Source organism: Tympanuchus pallidicinctus, unplaced genomic scaffold, assembly GCF_026119805.1.
Source record: "Tympanuchus pallidicinctus isolate F22 unplaced genomic scaffold, pur_lepc_1.0 scaffold20, whole genome shotgun sequence".
In the NCBI taxonomy this organism is placed as follows: domain Eukaryota; kingdom Metazoa; phylum Chordata; class Aves; order Galliformes; family Phasianidae; genus Tympanuchus; species Tympanuchus pallidicinctus.
In genome coordinates, this window is record NW_026294722.1 from 13,853,334 (window position 1) to 13,879,965 (window position 26,632).

Consider the following 26,632-nt stretch of genomic DNA (forward strand, 5'->3'; position numbering starts at 1 on the left):
TACCTGTAGCATAACTTCGTCTTCCACTGCACCCACAGATCCCATTGTCCCCTCCAAATCCCATACTCCCAACCCTCTGCAGAACCTTTTACAGCTTGGCCAGGGCAGTAGCAGTGATGTCAGAGGCATACAGCTGCTGCCGCCACAGCAGGGGTTGATGCTATTCCAGAGAACTCCGGTTTTACTGTTTCCCTCAGGCTTCGGCTCCCCTCCCCCCGACGCCAGCAGCTCGTTAGCAAGTCGAAATGCCTGACTGTCATCAGCCTGCTGGAAAACCCCATTCGCTGCAAGGCAAGGCACTACGCAGCTTCCTTCCTCCCTCTGCCACTACATTCTGTGGAGCTATCCCAGCCCCCTGGGTGTCAGAGCACTTCGGCAGGCTGCCTGTCCTGCCGACTCTCTGGCCAGAGAGTTAGCACCCACGAACAGGAGTCTGGGGAGTCCACTCCAATAGCCAAGCAGCTGGCAGCTGGTTTTCCGCAGCAGAGCAGCTCATGGCATATGTTGGCTCTCCAGTACCCGTTCCCCTCCCACATGTGGATGGCCATGCTGCTGCATCAGCACAAAGGTTTCTGGAGGGATCCTGGGACATCTGTGGCCTTCAGAACCCCACTGCAACACACTGGCTAGTTCAGCCAATCTTCACCACTCCCCACGCACCACTTTTAGGAATGCTGCCCACACCTTCCAGTGCTCCATACCTGGCTCTGAGGACAGATGAGGCACTGACCACCTGCACTGTGGAGCCAAGGGCTTTCTGTCCTGCACCTTTATGGGGACCCTGCAGGTCACAGCTTCACACCTGGACTGGAGCACAGCCCCGCACAGCTCAGCTGCTCAGCAGCACAGCACAGACACACCTAGTGCAGCAGTCCTGCATGCACCAGAGCCAGCAGAGAGATGTGCACCACCACCAAACCCTGCATGTGATCCCTGCCTGCTGGCTGCCTGCATCCTGTCCTCTGTTTCAGGGGAGTGCAGAGAGAGCTAAGTTTAATAAGGCTTTTTGCAGTACATATGGGAATCAAATGTTGTTTCTGCACTGGAATTAGATAAGAATTTTTTATTTCATTGTCTCTGTTGCCATCGTTCATTTTGGGAGTCTTACTACTTTAGTTGGGAAGGGGTCTCTGATAGTTTGCATTACTTGTCCTCTAGATGAACCCTCTCCCAGGAATACATGCTCAGTATATAGGTGTGTATATGTATATTTTGTCACACACATTGCAAGAATATCCTGCACAAGACTTATCAAACCAGAGAACAAGACATGGCATGCCCAAGGAAACACCTGAAGAGACGCTGGGAAGGCCTAGCATCACCTCCTCCCCCTGGTGCTCTTTGTTTAATGAAGACTTTGAAGAAAATCACCATATTGATATGACAAGAAGAGCACTGAGACATCTTGGAAACAACAGGATGCCTGCTGACTGATGCCAGATAACACACAAACTAACAACTGTAAACCTGTAAAACTGTAAAACTGTAAACTGTGAGCCTGGAGTATCCAGCCAATGGGAAAACAGGGCAGGGGAGGAGGGATGGGGGGAAACAAGATAAAAAGCTGTCATATTGTGTCCATAAGTGCGCTCTCCTGCTTGTGGGACGTCTGCCACTGCAATTGTGAATAAAATCTGCTTTTATCTGAGATATCATCCTGACAAAATTACTTGGATACTTCCAACAAATACAGTATTGCACAGTTTGCCTCCTCTAACATGTCAGGCAGCTCTGCAGAGCCAGGAATGTGCCTCTTCCAGGCAAGCAAGTACCTTCCACAACACACATCTGCAGAGTCAGCAGAGTGCAGAGGAGACTCTAGGAGCAGGGATAAGATGGTATTATGATATGGTGGTGCACCCTGGACATTCAACACTCAGCAAAGATCCAGCAAGATGCTCCAGCTGTGGGCAGGGACCTCACAAGTGCTAGGGAAAAGGGCAAAGGAGAAAATAGATTGCTTAACTTTCAGCATGCAAAATCCCGGTTGAATCCACTGGTTGAAGCATCAGGATGCTTTGAAATAAAAAGTTTAAGCCACCGCCCAGAGTAACCTCCCTTTACTCCAGCCCTGGGGCAACTACAGGCACAGGTTCTTGCTGCATTTCAGGATCTCATTTAATCCAAAGATTTTGTTGTTTCCAAGAAAGAATTCCCCAAGTGTCCTATAAAGATCTGGGCTTGGGAATAAACTGTAAGGAAGAGAGACCCACAGGAGTAACTTACCCAGACAAGCTTGCAATTGCTCAGGGAGACAGCCTGCAGTACTGGCATCTGCGCAAGGCAGTTGCTGGTGCCTACACAGGTTATCTGTACTGCTGTAGCACCCAGCCTTTCCTTTGCACACGTTTTGACTCAGCCACAACCTAAAGAGGGCCAAGGAGACTTCCTCCCCAGTGTCCTGCAGTCAGTACCATCCTGACCAAAGGTGTGCTGCCTGAACTGCTGAGGTCTTGCAGCTCTCAACTCTTCTTGTTTAGGTGGAAGCTCCAAACAATAAAGCCATCATAGCTCCAAAACAACTTCCCATCTTCACAGTGAGGGCATCAACAATCTCAGTCTGAGAAGCCTTTGATAGTAATGCCCAGCTACACTGGAGTACCCCAGCTCCCCCTCCAGAGCAGGGCAGCCAGCAGCACTTCCCAGAGTATGCAGGATAGGATGCAGGCAGGGCAGAAGCAGCCTGCAGCAGCTTCCCAACCTGCAAAGCTCCACCTCTGAGGTTGCCTAGCAACCAGCATCCCGCAGGAGCCATCCTGCAGCAGCCACCTGCCTGCACACACTGGCTCTGCTGCTGTAGCTCCAGCAGCAGGGGTGGGACCGGAAAACCCTGCATCTCATTCACCTGGCATCTGCTGTCACCTCTCCCTGATGCCCAACCATGTGCCCCACATCATGTGCTGTATCCAAGGTCTAGAGGAAAAGGAACAATGCTTTTAGACAAGCTTGACCTCCCACTTTACCTCCTACTCCAAGTCTAATTGCTGTCTTCACAAGTTGATTAATGCTGGATTCCAAAAGGGAAAAAACAAACCTAAACCACTCTGCTCCATCTCAAGAAGCCAGCCTGGCTACTGGGAACCAGCACTTCCCATGGCACCACACAATCTGTGCTCCCAAGGACACCAATCATCTGAGCTCCTCATACGCTGCGTCCAGCATTACCCTTTACAGCTTGGCTTCTCTGTCCCAGGTCCCAAAGCTACAAACAGTGGGGAAACAACCAGGCGTGGCCAACTCTCATGCATTCACAAGCTCTGCCCAGAAACTTGCTCCCTTTTACTGAATACCAGCTCTCAGCTGTGCCACCACAGTAGGATTCACAATCTACCAGGTTGCCTCCATCCTTCACCATACCATGCCCTCATTTGCTGCTCAACACATCACCTCAGACCTTATCCCAGTCTCAGTCAAGTTTTAATCATAACAAGCCCAGAAGTGCAGCACACTTCTCCACCTCTGTTACATGCCAACCCACAGGGAGAGAGCCTTGCAAGCAGAAGAGGGGAATGCTTTGCTCCAAGAGCAAATCACAACCCTCAGCATCACTGCTACCTCCCAAGCAATACAGACCCATGTTTTGGGCAAATTCCTCCAAATGTCACAAAATTACACTGCAGGGAAAAAAGTAACATAAGTTCAAAGGAAGAAAAGCAGCAATTCAGTAAGTGAAACAATAATCAGGAGTTGGAACTGGAGAATTGCTCTTGGAAACAGTTTTTGGATGGTACCTGCAATTCATGCTGCTGTTCAGCCTGTTTCTGAGCAAGGACAGATTAGCAGCTGGCTGGAAAGAGGAGCAGGAAATTGCTCTATTAACCATGGAAAATAAAGACAGGAAAAAAAAATTAAAAAAAAAATTTTAAAAGGCCCAGACTTCCTAGGTTTCCTTAAGCTGTTCCTAACATCAGTATCTGCAGCAGAGGTCTAGCCTCTCACAAGCACAGCCTACTCATCAAAGCCGTAGAGAAAACAAGCTTTTCCTTTGACTTGGCACATGGAAATGTGATTAATCTTCAGCTCTATGAGGAATGAGTGTAACTGCAAATGCTTTGCCCTAAAATTATTCTAAAAGAAATGAGAGGCTTTCAAGAGCTCTGGTTAACCCTGCAGTGACAGGCGACTTGCTGAGCTCAGGCTATTAGCAGGGCATGAGACAAAGGGCCCTTGAGTTGAAGGAGCCCAAGACACAGTGGGTGAGTCTCCAGAGGCTGCTCTCCTGGAGGACCTTCCCTTCCGCCACGTGCAGGGATGCACTGGACTGCAGGCATGCTGCTGCCAGCCCCTCACCAATAAAACATTCCACTGAAGCGATAAAGAGTATCTCCAGTTCATGACTTATTAACATGTGGGAAGAAGATGCTCCGTGAAACATGAATTATTACTAATATAGTTTTCTCAAAAATAATAATAAAAAAACCTTCCTTGAATGCAGGTTTAAGAAAAAGCCCACAGGCTTGCCCTGAGGCACCAGGAGGAGCATGGCGTGTGCCACAGCAGGGTGCTCTACTGCGGCCCATGCCGCACACCTTCACGCACCCAGCAGCTGCTACACACCACAGACTGCTTCAGGTAGAGACTAAGCTGCTGACACCTCCCCAATCACCGATTTAATCTTGACCTGTGACTGCAAGAAACGTTACTGCTGAGGACGATTCTGTGATTCATTCTGTTTGCTTTCTATTGTTCCCAAAATACGAAGCCTTAAATTTATTTATTTTTCCCTATTCAGCTGAAAGACAAAGTTCAACTTACCCTATGCCCAGGCAGGCTTCCCACAGCAGTCACTGCTGGTTGTGTACTCTTCTGCTGCCCTGCCCAGCTGCACCTGCAGAGTCCATGTAGGACACTAAGTTCACAACTTCACCATTTTCATTGCTAGCACCTCTTTTCTACCTTCCACACACGATCAGATGCCAACTCTTCCTAAGAAGCATTGACACCATTAAGTGAGGTTACAGCAAAAGCTGCCCCCATTGCAGGGGAGTTGCAGAGGGAAAGCTTGCACAGGAGTAGATGAGCATCCAGCTTCCAGAGTAAGGAGCGGAGGCTCCTTAAGTGAAGGGGGTATCAGTCACAAGACCATGCATAGATTCAGTCCTGACAAATAGCTGCACAAGCCCATGCCAAGACCAGAACTGGAAGGATGCACCAAGACCCTTGGTTCCCATTGCAGAATGCAGCAGCCTTGCTGCCCTCCCCAGCACCCTGCCAGACCCCAGTGAGGTCCCTTAGGAATGAGAGAGACAATTTTTGGTAAGCAAATATTGCTCGATTTCTCTTACTCTCTCCCAGCCCCTCTTGGACAATCTTTACTTCTTGGACAGTCTTTAGCAGTTGTTTTTCCACACAGTTTAATCAGTCTCTAGCTCCCAAAGGATGTATACTTAGTGATTGCAGATGCTCTTCTTGCTTTGATGTGTCTCGAATTCTCCCCCGAGGCAGGTAGCAGGCATTCAGGGAACTTCGGCAATTAAATGACAACAAAAGGAAGGACTGGAGAGGTTAAAAAAAAAAAAAGAAAAAAAGAAAAAAAGAAAAAAAAAGGCGGAGGCAGGGGGAACCGAATTAAGCCTCTCTCCACCACACCCAAGGGCAGAGACTCATCAAAGGCAGAGCTCTTAGTGAAAGGGCTACCAGTGCTTCCTGCTGTCACACAGCAGTGGAAGGAAAGTCCCAATGCACAGCGCGGGCACTGAACCACCCACCCGGCAGGCAGATGTGAACTGGGGAAGCAGGACCTGGCTGCCTGAGCCTGGGGTTGCAGCTGAGCACGCCCTGCTGCAGGGAAGCACCACACACTGAGAAATTAATGTTTTACCACTGAAGCAATTAACAAAAGATTAAAGTTTACACAGTGCAGGAAGAACCTGAGTCAAGAAATGGGGAAAATTTATTCCCCTGATCTGGCAAGTAGAGAATTATTTTCAAAATAGGGCAGAGGTCTCAAGACTTGTAAGGTCCAGACACAAGCTATGCAGAACTAAGGCGGGCTCTCGTCTGCACCCGGCGCCCAGAACAGCCCAATCACAGAACATACTTTTTGCAGTCCAGGCACAACGTGCTGCCAGGAACAGCAGCACTCCGGCACTGCAGCTGGACTGCGAGGATGGCTCATGCCAAACAGAGCAGACTCAGGCTGGCAGGTCTCTCATCCTTCAGCTCAGCCGGGCGCTGCTGCAGTGAAGACAAGGGGAGCAAAGGCAACAACAGCTCCCTCGGGGACCTGCATTGCCCCAGGCTGCAGACAAGCAGCCTCAGCCAGGTCCAGCCCAGCCCTTCTGTCCCATGCAGCCCAGCCTGGCTGGCAGGAGGCCTCCACAGGCTGTGGACACCAATCAGCCCTTGGTGGAGCAGGGCCCAGCCTGCTGCAGAGTCACCCTCCAGGGGTTTCTGTCACCAGCACTCCAGGACCTTCTGTGGGAAGACGTGGGCACACACACTGCCCGAGGTGTCCTCTGTGACGGCTCTGGGAGCAGCACCCGGGCTGTCACCAGCAGGCAGACCATGACAACCCCCTCTCACCACCCACACGCAGTGCTGCAGTGCCAGCACCATCTCCATCTCCCCAGAGGCCGAACCCTCTGTTTCCGTGGCAACTCCAGACACAGCCCCCTGGCACTCACAGCTGAGCTGCCCTGTGCTGGAGGCAGCAGTGTGCACCTGTAACAGGATGCCGGCAGCCCTCTCCCTTGCTCTCTTCATCCCAAAGGTAGTGTTTAATCATAACCTCGTGGTGAGGAACAAGCACTGTCCCACTACCTGCCCACAGGGCCCGCTGCATTTCCTGGGCATTCAGCTGGAAGAAGCAGAGCCTGCACAGCAGCTGCTCAATGGACGTGTGTCCATGGCGAGGAGGATGGCACCAGCTCCACTGAACAACCCTTGGGCCACCACATGCATGTGGGAGCAGGACAAGTGCCCTTGTGTGACATTGCTGGGGAGGAGACCCGATGTTTCTTTCCAAACCACGTGCTTGGCCACCTCTCTGGTTCTGAAAGCGTCTCACCACAACATAACCTCCCGCCAGTGCACTGCCAACTTCCCCACTGCCACAGCATGTATCCTGCCGCTACAGCAGGTGGCAAAGGACACAAGCCAAGAACAGAGCACCAGGGTGCCCTATGGCTCAATGGTGAGCTGGCCTTTTCCAAACCCACTAAGGACCCTCCCAGAAGGCTGAGAAGAGTCTCAAAAGCCCTCAGCTATTACGGAAGGAGCATCTCCCAGGTTGGCAGAGAGGAGGTAGTGGGATGCAGGTGACCCCAGCATCCCCAGCCTGCAGCAAGCCTGCAGCTGAGCCCAGAAAACTCAGATAAGCACATCAGCCCCAAGCAACTCCTTCAGAGCCCACTGGCCTCACTTCGAGCAGCTTCAGCAACCTGATTTCTAGTAGTATCCATTCCTGGGAGCAAGTCCTATAGATCCAAACACGACAGTGTTTTATCCCCACGTCCTGCTGTGCTAAGCACACTGCCAAAACTCAGCCACAGGTGATGAATCCTCCTCTGGAGGGATTTAGGAATGGAAAGCTCTTTCCTTCAGTGCAGTGCTGGTGGAATCATCAGTGCAACAGGGTGGAAGCCCGTCCTAGCCCTTCACACTCATGGCCAAAGGCAGTAATGAAGGTACTACATAGATCAGGAGTTGAGAGCTCTCAGACAGTCACCCCAAGACCTGCCAGGACTTCAGGGGCAAGCAGCAAAGCTGCAACTTTGAAGGAAAGCCACAGCTCCTGACACTCAAGCAGGCCTCACTGAATGTACACCCAAAGGTGGGGTAAGATTACAGCTCCAGTACACATCTTAGAGAAGCCTTCAAGAGCTGAGCAGAGACAGAGATCGGCAGTGGGTGTTCACCGCAGATGCATGGCAACAGGGCGGAAGCTGGACTCCTAACTGAGATAATACAGAAGAGGTTAGAAGTTTCAGTCAAAGCAAGCAGAGTGCTGAGCCAGCAGCCATCATTTCCCAAGATGAGTTTGAGGGAGCTGGCAACATTCTCACCAGCCTTCAGGGCACACACTGCCACATACCACAAACCAATTTGCTCAGACAACACCAAAGCAGTTGGGATGACACAGAGTAATCTTCATTGACTAAGGCATGTATCCCTGGGAGTATGGACTCCAAATCAAGAGGAAAATGCACCAGCAGCCCTGAGCCAAGATGGTGGAGCAGGCACAGTGCTGCCCCAGCTCCACTGCCCAGCAGTGAAGGATCCCGCAGTCTGCACGTCACAGCCCTGGCCAGCATCCCATCACTGCATGAGGTAAAGACTAGGGAAGAACGAGCAGCTTTATCTTCCTGCCTACTCTGGAAAGCAGACCTACAGCAAATCACAGGCAAAAGGTGGGAAGTGCAACATCCTGAACCAATTCTTGCAGTAAGGAGCTGATCCTGCCTGGGGCACTGAGAAGGGAACTCAGCAGCTACTCTATGCTCATCTGTGATTGGCTGCCACTATAAAACTGCCTGCAATCAGAATTATGGGGCTAAATCATCCCTGTGATGATCATCACGACAGCATAGAAGGCTCTGCTTTGAAGATAGTCTCAGCCCTTCTGACTGGCTGCCTGGAAGCACTTCTTTACCACGTGGGTGACAGAGCACTTGCACAGTTTGCTCAGAGAGGTGGTAGAGTCTCTTCCTTTGACACCTTCAAAAGCAACCTGGACATGGTGCTGGCTACCCTGCTCTGGGTGGCCCTGATGGAGCAGAGTGGGATTAGGTGGAACCAGAGATCTCTTCCAACCGTAACCATTCTGTGACTATGTTTTGCATCTCCAAAAGAGCCCTGTATCCACTGCTTTAGACCTGGACCAGAATTCTATTTTCTCCACTCGTATCTTGTGCATCACTTCCTAGGAGGGAGGCCATTCCCTTATAGCAAGCACCCAAGAAAGCTTTTCCTCTTCACTCTGCCTGACGAAATCTATCAGTAAGCCCTTTGTGATATTCAAGAGTTAGGATCAGCTGCAAAGGAACTGCAGAAACACACAGAAATTAGAGGCTTACTCCTAGGATGACAATCATGCCAAGTGAGGAGCATCACCAACCCTCCCAGAAGTGTGGGGATGCCTTCCCCAACACAAGAACACCAGCAGGTTGGGCCACACCTCCTCCAACATGGCTCCACATGCCCAGACTCATCAGGACAGTAGGACCCATGGGCTCCATGCTATTGCTCCAGTGCATGGCTCAGCAAGTCTCCCCAGAGCTGCTACAAGAGCACAGCAGCAGATCAGTTCTGCTTTAATGTACATTTTCTCCAAGCCACTGGTGGAACAATGCCTTGCACAGCTAACCAGGACATCTGTTAACAAAGCACAATTGAAAAAGGGGAAACAAGAAACACAGCTTACCCAGACCCGGGCCACCAATCTCCTGCTGCACCTGGGACACCAAGCAAACGTATTAGCAAAGGCATCACTGGGTGTCAGGAGTCACCACAGGGCTCTCTTGCAGCTCCTGGTGTGCCACCCCGTGCAGAGAAGCAGCAGAGGGTTTTTTTCTCCTGCTTCCCATGCCCAACACCCCATCCAGTCCACCTTATCTGGCACCCCCAGGCTTGGAGCAGCTAGTTAGTTTTTATGAGCAGTTCCTCCCAGTAAAGCTAAGAGACTGTCTGGATATTGGAATATCAGTTTTGTAATGAGAGGGGTAGAAATGCAGTCCCAACTTGAGTGCTTGTTTGCATGTGACTCTGTATCATCACATGCCTCAGTTTCCTTCAGAAATGGGGTGGGTGCTAGGCTCGTAGGCCATGGCTGACACAGGAACATTTGGCTGCTGCATGATGCCTGCCAGGAAGATTTGCTCCCACACTGCAGAGGTGAGTCCCTGCCTGTATGATAAGGCTGCTGGGGGTCACCAGCAGAGCCATTCCCTCATTGCTATGATAATTTTTTCTCCCCTTCCTCAGGAGAATAGTATTCCTTTCCCATTCTGAGCAGTTTGTGTCTGCTCTGCACAGCACCTTCTGCTTTGGCTCTGTTTTTAAGGCTGTCCCTGAGAAATGCCAGGGAGCCACATGGACATCCCTTCTCACTGCACTTCTACCCCTCTACTTCCAAAACCAATATTTCCAACAGCCAAATGGCTCTTCTGCACACAGAATCCCTGTCCTTCTTGCCTTCTCTTTAGACATGCACCCCCAGATCTTGAGTAGGTCTGGACCTTCAAAGAAATTCTGCAGAAGGATAGTCTCTTAGCTCATAAAAACTAATGAACAGCTCTGCTCAGAGCCAGGGACATCTCCAGCCCCAAGGAGCACACCTGAGGCTCTCGGCAAGGATGTGGATCACCTACCCACATCCTGAGTATTTCTTGCTTCAGGTGGACAGGAGCCAAATCCAAGGGGCCTGATGCCCTCTTGGAGAAGGCCTGAGCCATGAGGGCTCCACTCTTCCAGGAGTCTCAAAAATAATTCTACGACTCAGATCTATCTCTGGTCCTCTCTCATCTTCCACTCCAAGCTGGCTCATTGGGAGACACTTCATGACAGCCAAGCCCAGTCCTCCTGAAGGCCTGGGACCTATGCTTGGACCTCAGATGCCCATTTCACAAAACTCAGTGGCACATTTTATGGTTTGCGAACACACCGGCTTCTCCAGAAGACTGGGCAAGAAAAAAACAAAATCACACATATGGAAACTTAGTGTGCGATTCCCCCAAAACAGTTTCGTCAGCAAGCAAAGAGTCAGACAGCTGGTAGGAACCCTTCTGTTAGCAAAGGGGCTGTTGCCTAACACCTAAAATAGGAAAAATCCCAACACATTAGGAAAGCCATAGGAATCCAAGTTACAACAGTTCTGCATTTCAGCAGTAGCAGACCAGATTTCCACTTATCACAAGGGGGTTTCTAGCAAAGAATCAGCTACCATACAAGACTCTTTCATACTGCGGCATGACCTCTGATCTTCCACCATCAGCTACTGCAACCCATTCTGTGCTACAAAACCCTGCTCAGCCTTACATGGGATCTAGAAAGGAGAATAAAGGCTTTCAGGATAAACTCACGCTGCTTCCAGGGGCTGATCTCAGCGCTCTGTTCAGGCACAATTCAGAATCTGCAAAGAAGAAATTGGATTTGGTTAGAAATAATAAAAATAATAATCTTCCCAGGAATGATGACAAGCACACGGATGGACAGCAGTGTGTTTCTTCACAAGACAGCACCGAACTGCTTAAGCACTGCATTTAGACTCCATACAAATCCACTTGCTGGATATTTTCTGCTACAGATTATTTTATGTGCAGCTTTACTCTCAAAGAGATCAATGTGAAAACAGTACCTTCAAAAGCAGCAGGTCTGTTCACTGCATGTGTTCAGAGCCAGCTCTGCCAATTCTGAGCGATAAAAGCAAATATTTACTACGGGCAGTACTGCAGTACCTCTGAGAAGTGAAACTATCATAGACTCTTGGCTTGCACAGACAATTGCTACCCAAGTTCTCATTTCAGGGCCATCTGTGCCACATTGTCTTCTGTCCCTCTGTGTCACCTGCACGGCCCCTCTGATGATAGCCCTCACTGGTGGCAGCAAGGGCAACATCTGGTCGGCAGGACCTTTATCCCAGGCAGTGACACACACGACAGGAGGAGCCAGCCTGGCTCACCCATCCATGGGGAAGCAGGTTTGGCACACACATAGTAAAATGAGCAGTTTTAAAAGGAAATGATCTCTGGATCCTATAACAGAATTTCCAGATCCACTTTTTAGATGGCAACTTTATACAATGAAGGGGGGGGAAAAAAAAAAAAAAAAAAAAAGCCTTCATGTGCCCAGGGAACAACTGCAGTCCAACGAGTGCTACAGTTACGTGAAAGAGGAAGCAAAGTCCTATAGCCCAACAAGGATATTTCCAACCTTTTTTTTTTTTTAAACAAGAGTTAACTTATACATTCAGCACACACAGGCAATCCTCTCACAAGGACAAACGCAAAGCAGGCAGGATAGCCTGCTTATGTGAAAGTCAATCACTCCATAAACATAAACAACGTAAATCAAAACCAAAAGTCCCTTGAACATTCAGTATCAAGGACTCACAGCTCACTAACTTCACATTTCACATGGATGCAGTGAAACTCTTTCACTTCCCACAAGCAAACATCAGCTGTGCATAGCCCTACACAGCTTGCCCTGCATGGAGATGCTAAGAACAGGCTTTGGCTCCACAGGAGTGACACAGATCCACAGCAACTTTCTCAAAAGCTTGCTCAGGGCACAAAAGCTGTTCCGCTTCCATTTGGATGGAGTCCCCAAGCAGCACAGCAACATGAGGTGACACACAGCAATGACAGCATCTCTTTTCACACTGTCAATCTGTAGCAGCCAGGCCAGAAACTGCAGTTGGCTCAGGCCCATGCCCTCGCCAACAAGGACAGGACTTTCTGTCATCCATCAGCCCCAATGCAGTAAGCTAGGAGCATCATCAACTCCAGGGTAACAACGAAATGCCTTTAGGTTGGGAAAAAACGATGCCCCAAGATGATTTGCACAAGAGCTACGAGGAAAAGAAAGAGAGAGTTTCAGCCCACCCCTGTAATGCTGCGTCCCTTCCCCAGCTCTCTGCCATTGTCCTCACAGTGGAAAGCACAGGCTCCCGTGGTCGAGGGCTCTTGTGCTGATGCTACCACGCTCCACATGCCCTGCCCTCTAGGAAAGTGCTGCTGCAGCCCTGCACGGCCCGCTTTTCTCACTGGGCTGTCTCTCTGCACTGGGAGCAGAGCTGGGACGCAGCACAGAGCACGGCTGCTTCAGCTACAGGCCCTGCCCTCCCTGCCCTCCATAAGCAACGGCAGCCGTGGCCTAGCCACACGCTGCATCACACACAGGCTCACCGTGAGTCACAGCGCCAGCTCATGCTGCTATGCTCCAACATCACCGCCTGCATACAGTTCACCTTTCCCAGACCCCAGGGCAGTACCTCCCTGACCACACGCCCCACACTCCTTGCTCCCGTATCTGCGGGCCAGGGGTTGCCACTGGTGTGCCAAGGCCACTGCCACGTGTGTCATTACACACCTCAATCCCACATCCTACACCCACCTCCTCAGGCAGACACTGCCTATGCCAGCAGGCCGGATGGAGGAGCTGAGAGCAGAAGTGCTGTCCCGTCCTCTGCCAGCAGCTGGACACAGCAAGCTGGGCCGAGCAGCTGAGCAGGCTCGAAGTCCGCAGCTCGTGCTCCTGCCCCGAGAAGGTCATACAAACACACGGGGATTCCTCCCAGTCACTGCCCTCACAGGGGTGAGCTCCCAAGGCCCTGATCCTCTTCTGCTGAGCCCAAAGATTTTTGTGGGGCTCCCGACACTGCTCCTGACTTCATGCACTTGGCTTTCTCCAACCCAGCTCAAGAGATAAGAGCAGAGGCAGGCAGGCAGACAGACACATGGAAGTGGCCTGATTTTGTCCAGCCTGAGGAATGAGCATCCATCAGCAGTCTGTGATGCAGGGCTCACCACGGCTGCGCCACGTCCCTGCAGAAGGGAGGATGGAGGAGGTGGTCACTGAGCACAGGGCAGCGACACTCAGCACTCCTCCCCTACCTGCCTGTGTTGCAGCACCAGTACACACTGCCAGACAAAGCCACCATGCTCTGGAGCAAACACAGACCGTCCTTTCTTCCTGTCTGCTGCTGCTGCAAGGAGCGGCTTTCACCAAAGCCGGCTGCATTTCAGCAAGGAGACACTTTGGAATTGGAGCTACTGCATCAATTAACATCATATTAATGACGTGCTCTGAGAATGCAGGCATCTGGGAGCAAGACCCTCCCCCATCCCTGCTAGCTTCCAGCTTCTCCACTACTGCTAGCAAAAATGCATGCTAGATTGCACTGCAAGCTTCTGCCATGCAGCTGTCCTCAGCACAAGGCTGATGTGTACACCATCTCAGCCACAGACAAGTGCTTCAGGCTGAAAACATTCCACAATGACCCACATCGTCACAACCCCACAGCAATTATCCAGTCTGACCCTGACAGGGCAAGCACAAGTACTGGTTGTCAAAGCAGGTGCTGGGGACATCAACCACAGGCAGTCACTCAGACAAAAACTACAGCCCTTGCAAGGGGCAGATCTGAGCCAGCAATGCTGGCAGGCACATCTATTCACAGGGGCTAGGAGAAAGCTGTTTGTCAAGCCCAGCTTGCTCGAATCTAGGCCAATGCATTGCAAGAACCCTGATCAGTCCAACAAAGGTCAAGAAAGGGGACAAGGATTCATGCTGTTCCTTTTGCTTGTCCAGGAACATAAGTAGGGCAGAGCAGCACAGCAACCCCAGGGCAGCTTACTGAAGAATGAAGACCCGAGTAGAGGTCCAGCCATGCGCAGCTCATGGGTAACATCTCCCAACTCTTGGGTAACATCGGCTCTGGTGCACAAGAGGAAACAGCCTAACCAGTTCTCAGCAGATGACTGGACCACACCACCACAGCCATGTTGTCCTGCCCGTGCATGCTAAGCTGCATCTGGCAGGGGGTGAGGCTGAGCTTCAAAGCTCTTGCACCAAAGTAGAAGGGGCAGGGAGGGTTATAGCTACAGTAGAAATTGCCATCAAAACACAGCAGTGGCAGCTGCATTTTCTCTACCTTTACCTCCTTTGTTTATCTCTGGCTGTCATCCTAAAGCCAGCTGTGGTTCTTACAGACATATGATGCACTACCATACATGTCCAACCCACTAGTTTCATAGTTCTGTTGCCTTCTTTTACATTTAAATTATATATATATATATACATAAGAAGTTTTGTTACTTACATACAAAAGATATGCAATAGTTAACGTATGTGGCCCAAGACAACTTCCCTTCACTTAGTGTGTTCCAGACAAGCCAAAGGGTTGAGCACCCATGATAGACCAGGGTAACCAACAAGGACATCCTCATCTTTTGGTTCCCTGAAGAAAAGTCCCAGTGAATTTGCAGAGGTAACAGCCCCTGATTCACATAGGAACGCATATATCCAGAGACAGATTAAACATCAAAGGGTATTTTTGTTGCTCTACCATTACTCTGCAGGAGCATCACACACAAGGACTTGCAATAAATCTCTCTTCAAAGGCAGCACTTCAATTCAGGTTGGAAGTTTCCTACCCCAAAGCTGAGCATTAACACTGGGTTTGTATTCCTGATAAAAAATTCTGTGGTTCCATAGCAAACGACAGACCTAGCAGGCCTTTGCACAGGATCATTAACCCACTTTGAGAATTTTGCCACTTCCCTCTGGTCCCTGGCAAAGAGGAGATCCAATATTTCATCAGGTACCACGCCATCTAATGCTCAGCAGGAGCCCCTGCCAGCAGAGACACAGCCAAATCAATAGTCCATCTAATAAGATTTAATTGCTTCTCTGAAACACAGGGATACTGCATCCCTGCCAGGACTGCTAGGGAGAAACACTTGCAGGACTTCTCCCAGGGCTGCAGCCCTTCATGTTTGCCCCCATGGATGATAGTTCTGAAGTGCTCCCGGGTGACTGAGCATGGGAACGGTGAGCTGGGCAGCCCCCCCAGCAGCAGCCTGGCAGGGCATGCACCTAGCTGCCTCCAGGCTCACCAGTGCAAGCGCAACGACAAGCACAATGAGCTGATTACAAAGGGAAAATGTCATTTAAAAAACACAATCAGATTCCAGTCTCTTCTGCCCATAACAAAATGCCTCATGAAATGGCTCATTCTGCTCTGCCATAGAAATGTGTTTCCCTTCAGAAGCCTGATATGAGCGGAAAAGAAAGAAAAAAAATGCAAATCTAAAAATATCTTCTGAAAGATACCATGACATCAACAGATTCACAGGAAAATGAGGTGGGAAGAGGGCTACGAATGTGATAAAATTCTATTTAATTTCCCCCAGCCACCTAAAAATCCACCAAAGGCAGAAATGATACTTTCTCCTTTGTGCAAAAGAAGACTCCACCCTGTGTTTTCCTCTCCATCTGATACATAGCAAAGGATACCAACACACATTTCTGCTCTGTCACCAGTCAGCAAGCGGGGCGCAGGCAGTGAGATAGCTGGAAGGAGTCAGGTGGGTGGAACCTGGCAGAAATGCCATACTGTAAATCCCCATTCACTATCTGCTCACACATGGGATGCATTTTACACTAACATCTGGCACAAGATTTGACTGTGTCTCTGATAGCCTGGATGGAAAGCAGTGTCTGTCTTTTGGACCAGACTGGGAAACTGGCAAGATGAAGCTCAACATGATTACCATTGGGTCCAATTACAGCTGGTGGGCAGAGGCCTGACTTCTGAAATGGGATCAGATCCGATACTAAAGCAGTACCACATTTCATCTCCACAAAAAGGCCAAGTGCCCAAATGAAACTGCTGACCTTCTGGAAACTGCAGATCTGCAGATTCAGCCTCATTTGTCTCGTGGTTTGAGCACAATGGTGTCAGCACAGACTCCTCTGTGATCACAGAAGACCCATTGGCTACTGCATGGGGCAGATCCAGTCTGAGACACTGCTGAGCCCACACGGCAGTGTAGTGCCCTTTGGAGGACAAAACACAGACCATCAGTAAAAGATGGAAGGGAACTGCTCTTCCAAAGCACTGTTTTCTGGGTTTTAAGGCTCTGCCTGTTACCCCCACCTTCTCAGATAGCAAATCTGTGAGGTGTGCACGAGTATGTAGATGTACATGCATACACTATGTGCAAGGCACTAACTGCTTCTCAGCTTCAATTCAAAGCACCTTCTGCATCTTCAAAGCTCTGTACTGGGGCAAGAGGGCAAAACCACCCAAGAGGGCTCCAAGATGACACTTCTTTTTCATACAATCCCACATTGCTCTGTCTGGTGCAAGGAAAGCAAGCCTTAGCTTCTGCCCCAATTGTATAACAGCTGGGCCCAATAGCTCTTGGCACAGCCATTCACCTCCTTGGAGAAAAGAAGGGGAGGGCGGAGCAACTGCCATCCAAGATGGGGGACGCCCACACGACCTGGGACAGGAAAGCTGCAATAGATACAACTGCCCAAATCTATTTCTTTGATGCTCAGGGGGCTGAAAGACCTCTTCTACAAAGACAGGCTGAGGGAGCTGGCCTTGTTCAGTCTGGAGAAGAAAAGGCTGTGGGGAAAACATTATGATAGCCTTCAGTATTTAAAGAAAGGTTCTGAACAGGAGGGAGAGTGACCTTTTACACAGACAATTGGTGACAGGGGAAGGGGAGCAGCTTAAAACTGAAAGAGGGGAGATTTAGACCAGATACGAGGAGGAAGTTCTTTACTCAGAAGTGGTGCAGTCCGGCACTGCTGCCCAGAGCTGTGGGTGCCCCGTCCCTGCAGGTGCCCGAGGCTATGGCTGGGCCCTAGGCAGCCTGAGCTGGGGAGCTGCCAGCACAGCAGGGCTGGGGGGCCCTCCCATCCCAGGCATGTTGGATCCTGTGAATTAATGCTCACTGAGATCTTAAACCATCGGCTTCCACCCAAGGGCTGAGATGAAAGATGGATCTGGAGACATGGAAATACTGCAACACGTGCTCACCAAAGACAACCTCTTCCCAATGTTGTTCCCATCTCCTGTAATCTGGACAAAATGACACGCGAGAGAAAGCGTTCATTCTGCAGGCTATGCCACTGTGAGTTACTGGCATTCAAATTAGAAGAACCAAATGACACAAAGCAGACGAATTCCAAATAACAGAGTGTGGTCTCAAGGCCTATTAGTCCCTACCAATGCCACCACTTCATCCAAACTCAAAGGAGCGCACAAGCCAGCAGCAGGCCTGAGTCCAAGCTCAAACCCTGGTGTGGCTGCAGCACAGGTCAGTCCCTTCACCTCACACCACCAAACCTCACGGGTCTTCCAGCACAATCACCACAGCTGTGACAAATCCAAACCTGCTGACTCAGTGCCATCTGACTTCTCTAGTGAGAACAATAAACCACACAGCCATCACTGTCACAGCCCCGGTGCAAGCACATTTTACATGCTGTATGAGAGTCACCTATCTGTAACTGCACAAGTCTTTCCATGCAGGAGCTTCCAAGCACCAAGCTTGGGAATCTCCACTGTTTTGTGTTTCACTTTTTTTTGCATATACTCTCAAAACGGAGCTTCAGAATAGTCTCAGGCCTCCAAGTGACAGGCACCGCATTAAAGTCTACGATATAGCTAAACACAGGCCTTCCAGACGCCCACATTGATCTGCCACCGAGCCTAAGCTCATACTCAACCAATCTCCTCACACACGCTGCACCATCAGTATCCCAGCTGTCACTCAGGCAGCGTATCACTGTGCCCAAAGCAGTGGGGAAATATAATTTCCTAGCTGAACAAAATTAAGGCAAGAGACACTCATGCAGAGCCTGTGAAAACAGACAGGAAACCCAGAGCAATCCTGAACACAGCCAAGCCCACCTCCTGCACTTTAACCAGCAGGCCATTCTCCATTGACTTCCATCATTTAGAAATCATGATTATTTACAGGACACTTTTTTTAGGAACAGAATTAGCCAGAAACCGGACTAGTTTGTCTGTCTATGAAAACCTCCTCTAGCAATGCATGACTATTCTGCAGTGCTAGTGCAAGGGACATCTCAGTCATTTACAGGACTGCTAGAAGCAGAAAGAAGAAAAGGTTACTGTATAAATAAGGTGATCTCCTCATTCGGATCACAGTCATTGCTCAGAGAAAAGAGAAATCAGCTGCCTTGGGGAGGAAAACTGATTCTGAAAAATTTCTCCATTCCATATCGCAGCAATACCACAACTTTCTTCAGCCAACCCAGACTCCCTCCTGACTGTCCATCACACTTGAGCCCCTCACAAGGCTGTTGTCACAACCAGGGCTCTGCTACATGCAGCAGTGTCTACTTCAATGGCTCCACTACCATCTGAAGTTGCTGTTAAAGCAATAAACATGGCACAAGGGTTGTGAGGAGATGCTCACTGCTCCCAGGAATGGCTGCAAGCAGAGGAGGCAGCTCACATCCCCTGGGGACACATATATGCTGATTATTCAACAGTCAATTTGGGGATTGTACTCGCATAAGGGATAAGGGAGAAAGAGGGTGATTCTAGACCTTCCGTGTGCTACAATAACTAGAGTCTGGCACACTCACAGAACACACCCTATGAGCCTGTGGTCCTCGCTAACAGCAGGGCTCTGAGCACCCAGGGAGACCTGCAGACAGGCTCCAGGTTGCCAAACCAGAAGCCAAAAAACACAATTAAACAGTAATTGTCTTTTTGTCAGGATCACCACTCAAACCATGCCTTCCCTAAGCTCCAAACTTCCTTGAAGGCAACACGGGCAGGCAGGCTGCTGAAGGCCATGAGTGCAGATCCCCAGCCATGGCAGCCAAAGGACATCCGCAAACGTGCAGTGGGCAGCGGAGGAGGCAGAGAGCTGCAAGGCATCCCTGAGAGGCAGCCCTTGGTCACAACACGCTTCCCACGTCTCCGTTTGTTTGGATGCAAGAGCCCCTTTGTACAAGGCCAACGTGAGATGACCACAGGGGGAAGGAACTGATGAGCAGGCCGGTCTCTAGGTGTGCTGAGAAAGCCACACCTCTCAGGGCATGTCAGCAAGGAGAGGGCTCATCAGGAGTCACCTCACACAGCCTGCAGCCCAATAACAGAGCTCTTCCACCGCCCGCTCCTGCAGCGCTGCAAATACTCCATAACACGTCCCCGACCATTGTTTGTCCGCAGAAGGGTCCCCACCGCCACGCATGGCTAGGCACGGAGCAGAACAATACTACTGCAGAAGCAGCAGTAGGAAGAGTACTTCATACGGAAAGCATTGACAGAGGGGACCCGCGTAGCCCTAATACGATCACCCAGGTAACGGTCTGTGGAGAAAACGCTGAGCTCGAGGATACCTCCAGAGCCCACCTCCTGCCATATGACGATACTCCAAAAATAACCACAGAAATATGCGAGGACCCGGTCCAAGTTGTTCCTGGCTCTCCTTCTAATGTAAATCGTCCCTCTGAAATCACAGCCCCGCGGTTAAACGCAGTTACCGCAATCCGCAGCGCCGGGCGGGCTGCGGGGCCGGCGGATCCCCGGGCTCTGCTGGGCTGTGCTGGGCTGCGTCGGTCCGGCTGCACGGCCGGGCTGCTGCTTCACCGCGCCCTGCTCGCCCCTCTGCGGCCGGGAACGCGGCGCTCCGGGCCCCGCGCCTAGAAACGGCGGCGATGAGAAGCGCTGCTCGCCGCTCCAGGCTCACCGAGGAAGGGAGACCGGGCGGGGAGAGCCGCAGTCGCTTCTCTGCGGCCCGGCGAGGCGGCCCTGCCCAGCCCCGCCCCGCCCCGCCCCGCCCGCCGCTCTCCGCGGCCAAACGCACCTGGGGCCGCCGCGCTCCGGCCGTGCCCCGCGTCGCTGCTCCGCGCGGGCCCTCACCTGGGCCCGGTCCGCCACCGACTTCCTCCGGGGCGCGGCCCCGCGCCGCAGCGACTGCCGCCAGCCGCCAGCCCGCCGTACGGCGGGAGTGCAGCGCGGGGCGGGCCGCGGCGCTGCGGAGGGAACGGCCCCGCGCCGCCGCACTCCCGCCCCCGCCCCACCCACTGGGAGCCGCCCCCGGCCGGGCCGCTCGGCTCCGCTCTGCGGAAGCTCCGCACGGGCGGGCGGCTACGTGGTGCGGAGCTCGGCCCCGCCTGGAGTCCGCCGCCTCGAACAGAACTGCCGTTGGGATCGCGCGGGAGGAGCCGCGCTCTCGAACGAGCCCCGGCGGCCGCCGCTGCGCTGCCTTAACCCCTCCCGGTGCGGCTCAGCCTGCGCGGCTGCGGCACCCCGCTCCCCCGCGTCCCTTCGGGATCCTCCGCAAACCGCCGGGGGCCGCAGCTGGGAGCTACGCGTCCCCGCTCGGCGGAGGAGCTCAGCCTCCGTCGGGCAGGAAGTCTGCGGCGAGCGCTGCGGCTCCCAGAGGCGTGGCCGCTCCCGGAGCGCTCTGCGGGGCCTGGCACGGCCCGGACGCTGCTCCTAGCGCGGGCAGCGCTCGTACAGAGCGCGGTGCGGCTGCGGGTTGGCCCGGTGTCCGCCGGAACCCCGTGCCGGGGTGTCCGCCGAGCGGCGCCCTCCGGGAGGTGCGGCCCCGTAAAGCTGGGTAAATAGCGAGAACCCCTCGGGGATAAGCCGCCGCGCTAGGGCCGAGAGAGAGGCGGTGGCATTCGCTTACAAACAGAAGGCGTGTCCTCTGGTTGCACGGATTCCCTTTACGGAGTTTTTGCCTTTGGCCGTCTGTCGTCGTGCCGTGCTGCTGAGTGGGTGCCACACCTTGCCGCTGCGCTGCAGGATTTCTGGGGAACGGTCGAAAGAAAAAGATTTGTACAGCTGTGTTGCTAAAAAGATGTGGTCTGGGTGCAGTCTTGAGTCCTTGATTTGCTGCCTGTTTTTACCTTTCAGTGGAAGAATTGCTGTTCAGTGCGTCAGGTTCTCTCATACCCTAACAGGAAATTTAAATGTTAAAAATGAATTTGGGTCAAAAATTTGGTGGGTGACCACATGCATTCAAAGTATGGTTTCATAGTGCATGGCTGAGAGCGTTCCCCCTGAGGAGCTGAGGAGCAGAGCAGGAATGTGCAGGACAAATCCCTGCTGGTGCTGAACAAACGGCCTTGAGCTGTCTGCCAGCTGCCAGGAAGCTCAATCCCTCCTTTTCAGCTAAAACTGAAAATCCTCAACAGCACTGAAGATGTGGAAAATCCATTCTATATGGAGATTTGGCCATACTGCCCTTTGCCCCTAAAATGAGGAAAAGAGCTTAATTTGCAAAATACTGACCATCATCACGTGATGGGCCCTCTTCTGTTTATTTAATAACACAGAAGCTTTTTTTGCATCTTTGTCAAGTCTCGCTCCATGGTGGCAGTGATGGAGATACCTGCTCAGGTGTCCCATATAATAGATAGCGCAGGGGGAAGGGACAGTAAACCAAAACAAGAAAATAGAGAAATTCAGAGCAACCAGCACTTTTTGGGTTACTCACATAAACAAACATCTCCAGAGGTTAGCTTTTTCATCAGGAAGTGTTGTTACAGCAAGCAGCCAGTACTCAGCCAGGTGGAACTGCATGTTGGCTGCTGGACAGCTTGGCTGCCCAGTGTCTCGTATGTGACATGATGTGGAGGAAGGAGCTTGAGTGCACCACTCCCTACCTGGGCAGCAGCTCCATGGGAAAGCCACCAGGCAGTCAGATCGTGCTTTGTCACCAAAGGGAGATCTGGTGGCACATCCTCATGGTCTGGCAGAATCAGCTTGGAACAACGGTGCCAATGCAAAGAAATGAGGGATGGCACAAATTGAAAGGGCTTGCAGACATGTGATGGTTCTGTGTTAGGACAGATTTGGTCACTAGGCCTCCTTGAGAACCTGTGTGTTTTTTTTGCTGTCATGTCTTTGTTCGGTTGTTATTCCAGCAAGTTTTCTTATTACAGCTTACTACACCTTCAAGGAATCCGGTCTGCCTCTATTGAATAGAAAGCAAAGAGGGTTATCGCATGTGTCAGTTCTTCCCCTTGAGGGTACTTCTATGCTCTTTGTTGCAACATTGTTTTCAATGATTCCTATTTTAGTCAGGGTTGGTGTCCCTGACAGAAACAGTAGCTGTTAACACTTCACGCCTTCCATGCGCAGCACCAACTACGAATTAGTGAAGTGCTCTTCTGGTTATTAATAATCACTGCAAAGTATTCATCGTCAGATCTGCAGCAGAAGCTGAAGTGAGATTGTGTTTGCCCTCACTTCCAAGATGAAGTGAGCTTAGGGAGTCCCGGCCTGAGCTGCTGCTGGAACTGATGCTCTTCGATAACAGCATTTCGCCGCCCTGGCTTGTTTATGCGGGGTGTGAAAAGGCCTTTTGTGCCCCCTGGGGAGCCAGCTGCCAGCTGGGAGCAGTGAGACTCTCCCTCCGTGCTGCTCCTCGCTTCCTTCTCCCTTGCAAAGCTGTGCCTGCCATGAGACACAGGAGTTGCAAGAGGGCTTGCAGAAGTACTCAGCCCAGGTGGAAATGGAACATGGCTCCTGTGCTGGGCTCCGAGGCACTTTCTAGTCGTTGGGAATGCACTAGTGTTCCCAGAATCACTGCAGCTCCAGACAAATGTTTCCACCCAAAGAAAACATATCCAGGTCTTGGTTGCTCATGCAAGGCTACCTGGTCCATCTTCCTCCAGGCTGTCTGAGTGGGACTCAGAGCTTATGGAAGTCCCTGGGACATCAGACAAATTAGGCCAGGCCCAGTAGGAGTGCTGACTTTGGGGGATTGTCCCAGCAAAAAGTGCTATTTCTGTCTAAGAAACTGACTATCAGTGCACTTTGAGACAGTGCTAATGTTAAGAATCACAGACACGAAGAGGACATAAAAAACTAAAACTAAAAAGAAACAAACAAACAAAATACGTTCTGGATTTCATACTTTCGTGTTACCAGTTAAAAGTCATGGTGCCCCAGCTCCTAGAGCCAGATGGCTGTGTTGGAATGTTAGTTTCTAATACCTGTAGATACAAAAGAAGATTGGAGTATAAAAGCTAGAAAGTAAGAAAATAAATCAAGAGAGGTCAAAAAGTCCTCTTAGAGTGGAAAAGGTGCCATGTAACATTACAGTCTACCAAACTGGTGCCTTCCACAGTGAAATCTGAAGAAGTGGCCCCATAGCCTCCATGAGGCCTGGGTCTGGTGGCTGAGCAGAAGTGCCCATGGGAAGCTGAGGAGTGGTGGTGAATTGTCTGAGAAAGCTAATGACCTCTTCCATATGAACAGCATCTCAGCCATAACTTGAATAAGTCCAATTTCCAGCCACCAAATCTTTCTGGACAAGGTAAGCTCTTCAGGAGGGATTGGCAAAGAAGGAAGGGCAGTGACGTTACTGTCTGTGTTAGGAAGTGTTTTGATGTTGTAGAGCTCAATGCTGGGGATGATGATGTTGAGTTCTTATGGGTAAGGATCGGGGGGAAGGCCAGCAGGGATGACATTCTGGGGGTCTGTTATAGACCACCCAACCAGGCTGCCACTCTGTGCTGTAAGATGAGCTTTTAGGGAAGAAGAATGTCCCGGCTGAATAGGGAACCTTTGGGACCCACATGAGGGTGCTGAGGGGTATGATTGCCAAGCTGCTTTCCACTTTTTATCAGCAGGGTCAAGTGGGGAGGCCACAAATGACTGTAGACTTCCTAATGTGCTGCTCATCTAAAAGAAGGGTAGGATGGAGGATCTGGAGAACTACTGGTCTGTCAGTCTCACCTTGATATTGGGGAGGGCAAGGGAGCAGACTATATTGAGTGCAGTCCTGCAGCATGAGCAGGACAAGAAGGGGATCAGGCTCAGACAATGTGGCTTCATGAAAGGCAGGTCCTGCTTGACCAACCTGATCTTCTATGACAAGATGACCTTCCTGGTGCAGAAGGAAAGGCTGTTGATTTAGTCTGCTTAGACTTCAGCAAAGCCTTTGTCTCTCTCTTCCACAGAATACTGCCGTGAAAGCTGACAGCCCATGGCCTGGAAAGGTGAACTCTTCACTGGGTAAAGAACTGCCTGGGTGGCTGGGCCCAGAGGGACAGTGAATGGATTTACATCCAACTGGTAACTAGTCATGAGTGGTGTTTCCCAAGGATGTCAGTACTGGGGATGTCCTACTTAATATCCTTAACGATGATCTGAATGAGAGGAATGAGTGCATCCTCAGTAAGTTTGCAGAGGACACCAAGCTGGTAGGAAATATTGATCTGTCAGAGGGTAGAAAGACCTTGCAGAGGCATCTGAATAAGCTGGATATATGGGCTGAAATCCTTGGAATGAAATGCAACAAGACCAATTGTCCAGTCCTGCACTTTGGTCACAGCAACCCCAGGCAGTGCTACAGGCTTGGGGCAAAGTGGCTGGCAAACTGTGTGGAGAAGGAGGATCTAGGGGCTGACAGCTGACTGGACGTGAGTGAGCCGTGTGCCCAAGTGGCTTTCTTGGCTTATGTCAGAACTAGATCAGCCAGCAGGAGCAGGAGGTGATTGTCCCTCTGTACTCAGCACTGGTGAGGTTGTACCTTGATTACTGTGCTCAGTGTTGTGCACCTCACAACAAGAATGACATTGAGACCCTGCAGCATATTCAGAGAAAGACAATGAAGCTCTGAAGGGTCTGGAGCACAGATGTTATGGGTAGTGGCTGAGGGAGTTGGGATTGTTCAGTCTGGAGGAGACTCAGAGGAGATCTGAAAAGGTTGTAGTGAGGTAGAGGTCAGCCTCTGCTTAGAGGTCAGGCGTTGGCACAGGCTGCCCAGGGAGGTGGTGGAACCACCATCCTTTCAAGATGTGGCCCCCGGGGCATGGTTTAGTGGGCATGGTAGTGACGGGTTGATGATTGGACTAGTTGACCTTACTGCTCTTTTCCAGCCTTCGTGATTCTATGCATCTGAGTAATGAGTTCTCCGTTATAGACATGCCTCTTCTCACACTGGTGCCTGCAGCCCCCCCCATCACATTTCTGGGCATTCTTTTTTAGATACTCAGTGAGCAGAAATTCTTCAGTCTCCCACTTCTAAGCAGGTTCTTCTGACCCCAACTGCACTTGCAAACCCTATTTTGGATCTCTTTCAACATCATAGATAACGTCAGTGAATACCTGTGATTTTAAGACACACTTTGGATTCTGCTCCATATAGGAATGCTACAGGATTGGTGTAGGAAGAAGGATACTTTCTTTATCAAGTATTCTCAGGATTCTGTGCACCAAACTTGGGCTGAAGTTGGCCAAGAGGTGAGCAAAACTCCCTTCCCTACCAGTGCAAAACTGTCATAGGGATGTGGGTCACAAGGAGCAGAGATTTCCTTCCAGTGCCTTCACAGCAAATAGCATACCTCCTTGTTACTGACAGTGTCTTCCTAAGACTCTTCCAAATAAAAATCGTCCATTAAAACTTTTCCCTCAAATGCAATCTGTCTCCTGTGACAGGAGTGTCCCTAACATCTAATGGAGGGTGAGAGAAAGCTGGGGAGCCTGTGATCAGGAACAGCAGCATGGTGGGATGAGATCTGGAGTAGCCCACACCTCTGGCTATGCTGGATGCAAAACTACTCTCAGCTAAAGCCTGAGCTCTGCTTGCAGCTGTCTGCATGCCAGTAATGCAGGTGCAGGTATTGATGGGTAGCTGAGGCCATGAGGTTGGCTGCCATGTGGTTGTGTCAGTTCTGCCCAGCACTGGGAGTGTGTGACAATGGTGGGGGCACCGCAGCCCCCCAGAGGCAAAGGAGGGGTCCTGCTCCCCTGCAGACTCTCCTGCTCCTTGCCTGTGCTGGCTGCCACCAGGGCAGCAGGATTTCCCCTGCTACGTCAGTGTGGGGAGTGAACAGACGACAGAGATCCCCACCAACTGGCAAACGTGTGCTTCCCTATCCTTAGGAAAGATGTTGCCTTCTCGCTGCTGAGGTCTCATCTCTAGGGCTCTCTCAGCCCAGTGCTGCTTTCCCCTCCTGAGAGGGGAACATAAGTCTCTGCATAGGCCCTGGGCATAAGCTGGGCCATTTCAACTGCTTTGGGCAGTGTTAGAAGCCACAGCCCTCTCACATCTCCAGGAATAGTGGGGGCCCTGCTTGCTGCTTTCTCCAAGTGTTTCTGCCTCAGATCAAGTCTGCCCTGCAGCACATGGCTTGCTCCCGGAAGGTCTAAAGCCCTGGGTCCCAGTAAATG

At 51.1% G+C, this 26,632-nt stretch overlaps 1 protein-coding gene across 5 annotated transcripts in view; it reads right to left on the reverse strand.

Annotated features, from left to right (window-relative positions):
* The window catches only part of EPB41L1 (erythrocyte membrane protein band 4.1 like 1), a 69,201-nt gene extending 48,734 nt beyond the window's left edge, over nucleotides 1-20,467 (reverse strand). For all 5 annotated transcript variants that reach the window (XM_052683696.1, XM_052683697.1, XM_052683695.1 and 2 more), the window contains exons 1-2: nucleotides 20,360-20,467; nucleotides 11,022-11,071 (exon numbers count right to left, since the gene is read on the reverse strand). The gene's annotated coding sequence lies outside the window, so the exon portion shown is untranslated. The remainder of the gene's footprint in view (nucleotides 1-11,021; nucleotides 11,072-20,359) is intronic.
* Nucleotides 20,468-26,632: the final 6,165 nt, after the last annotated feature.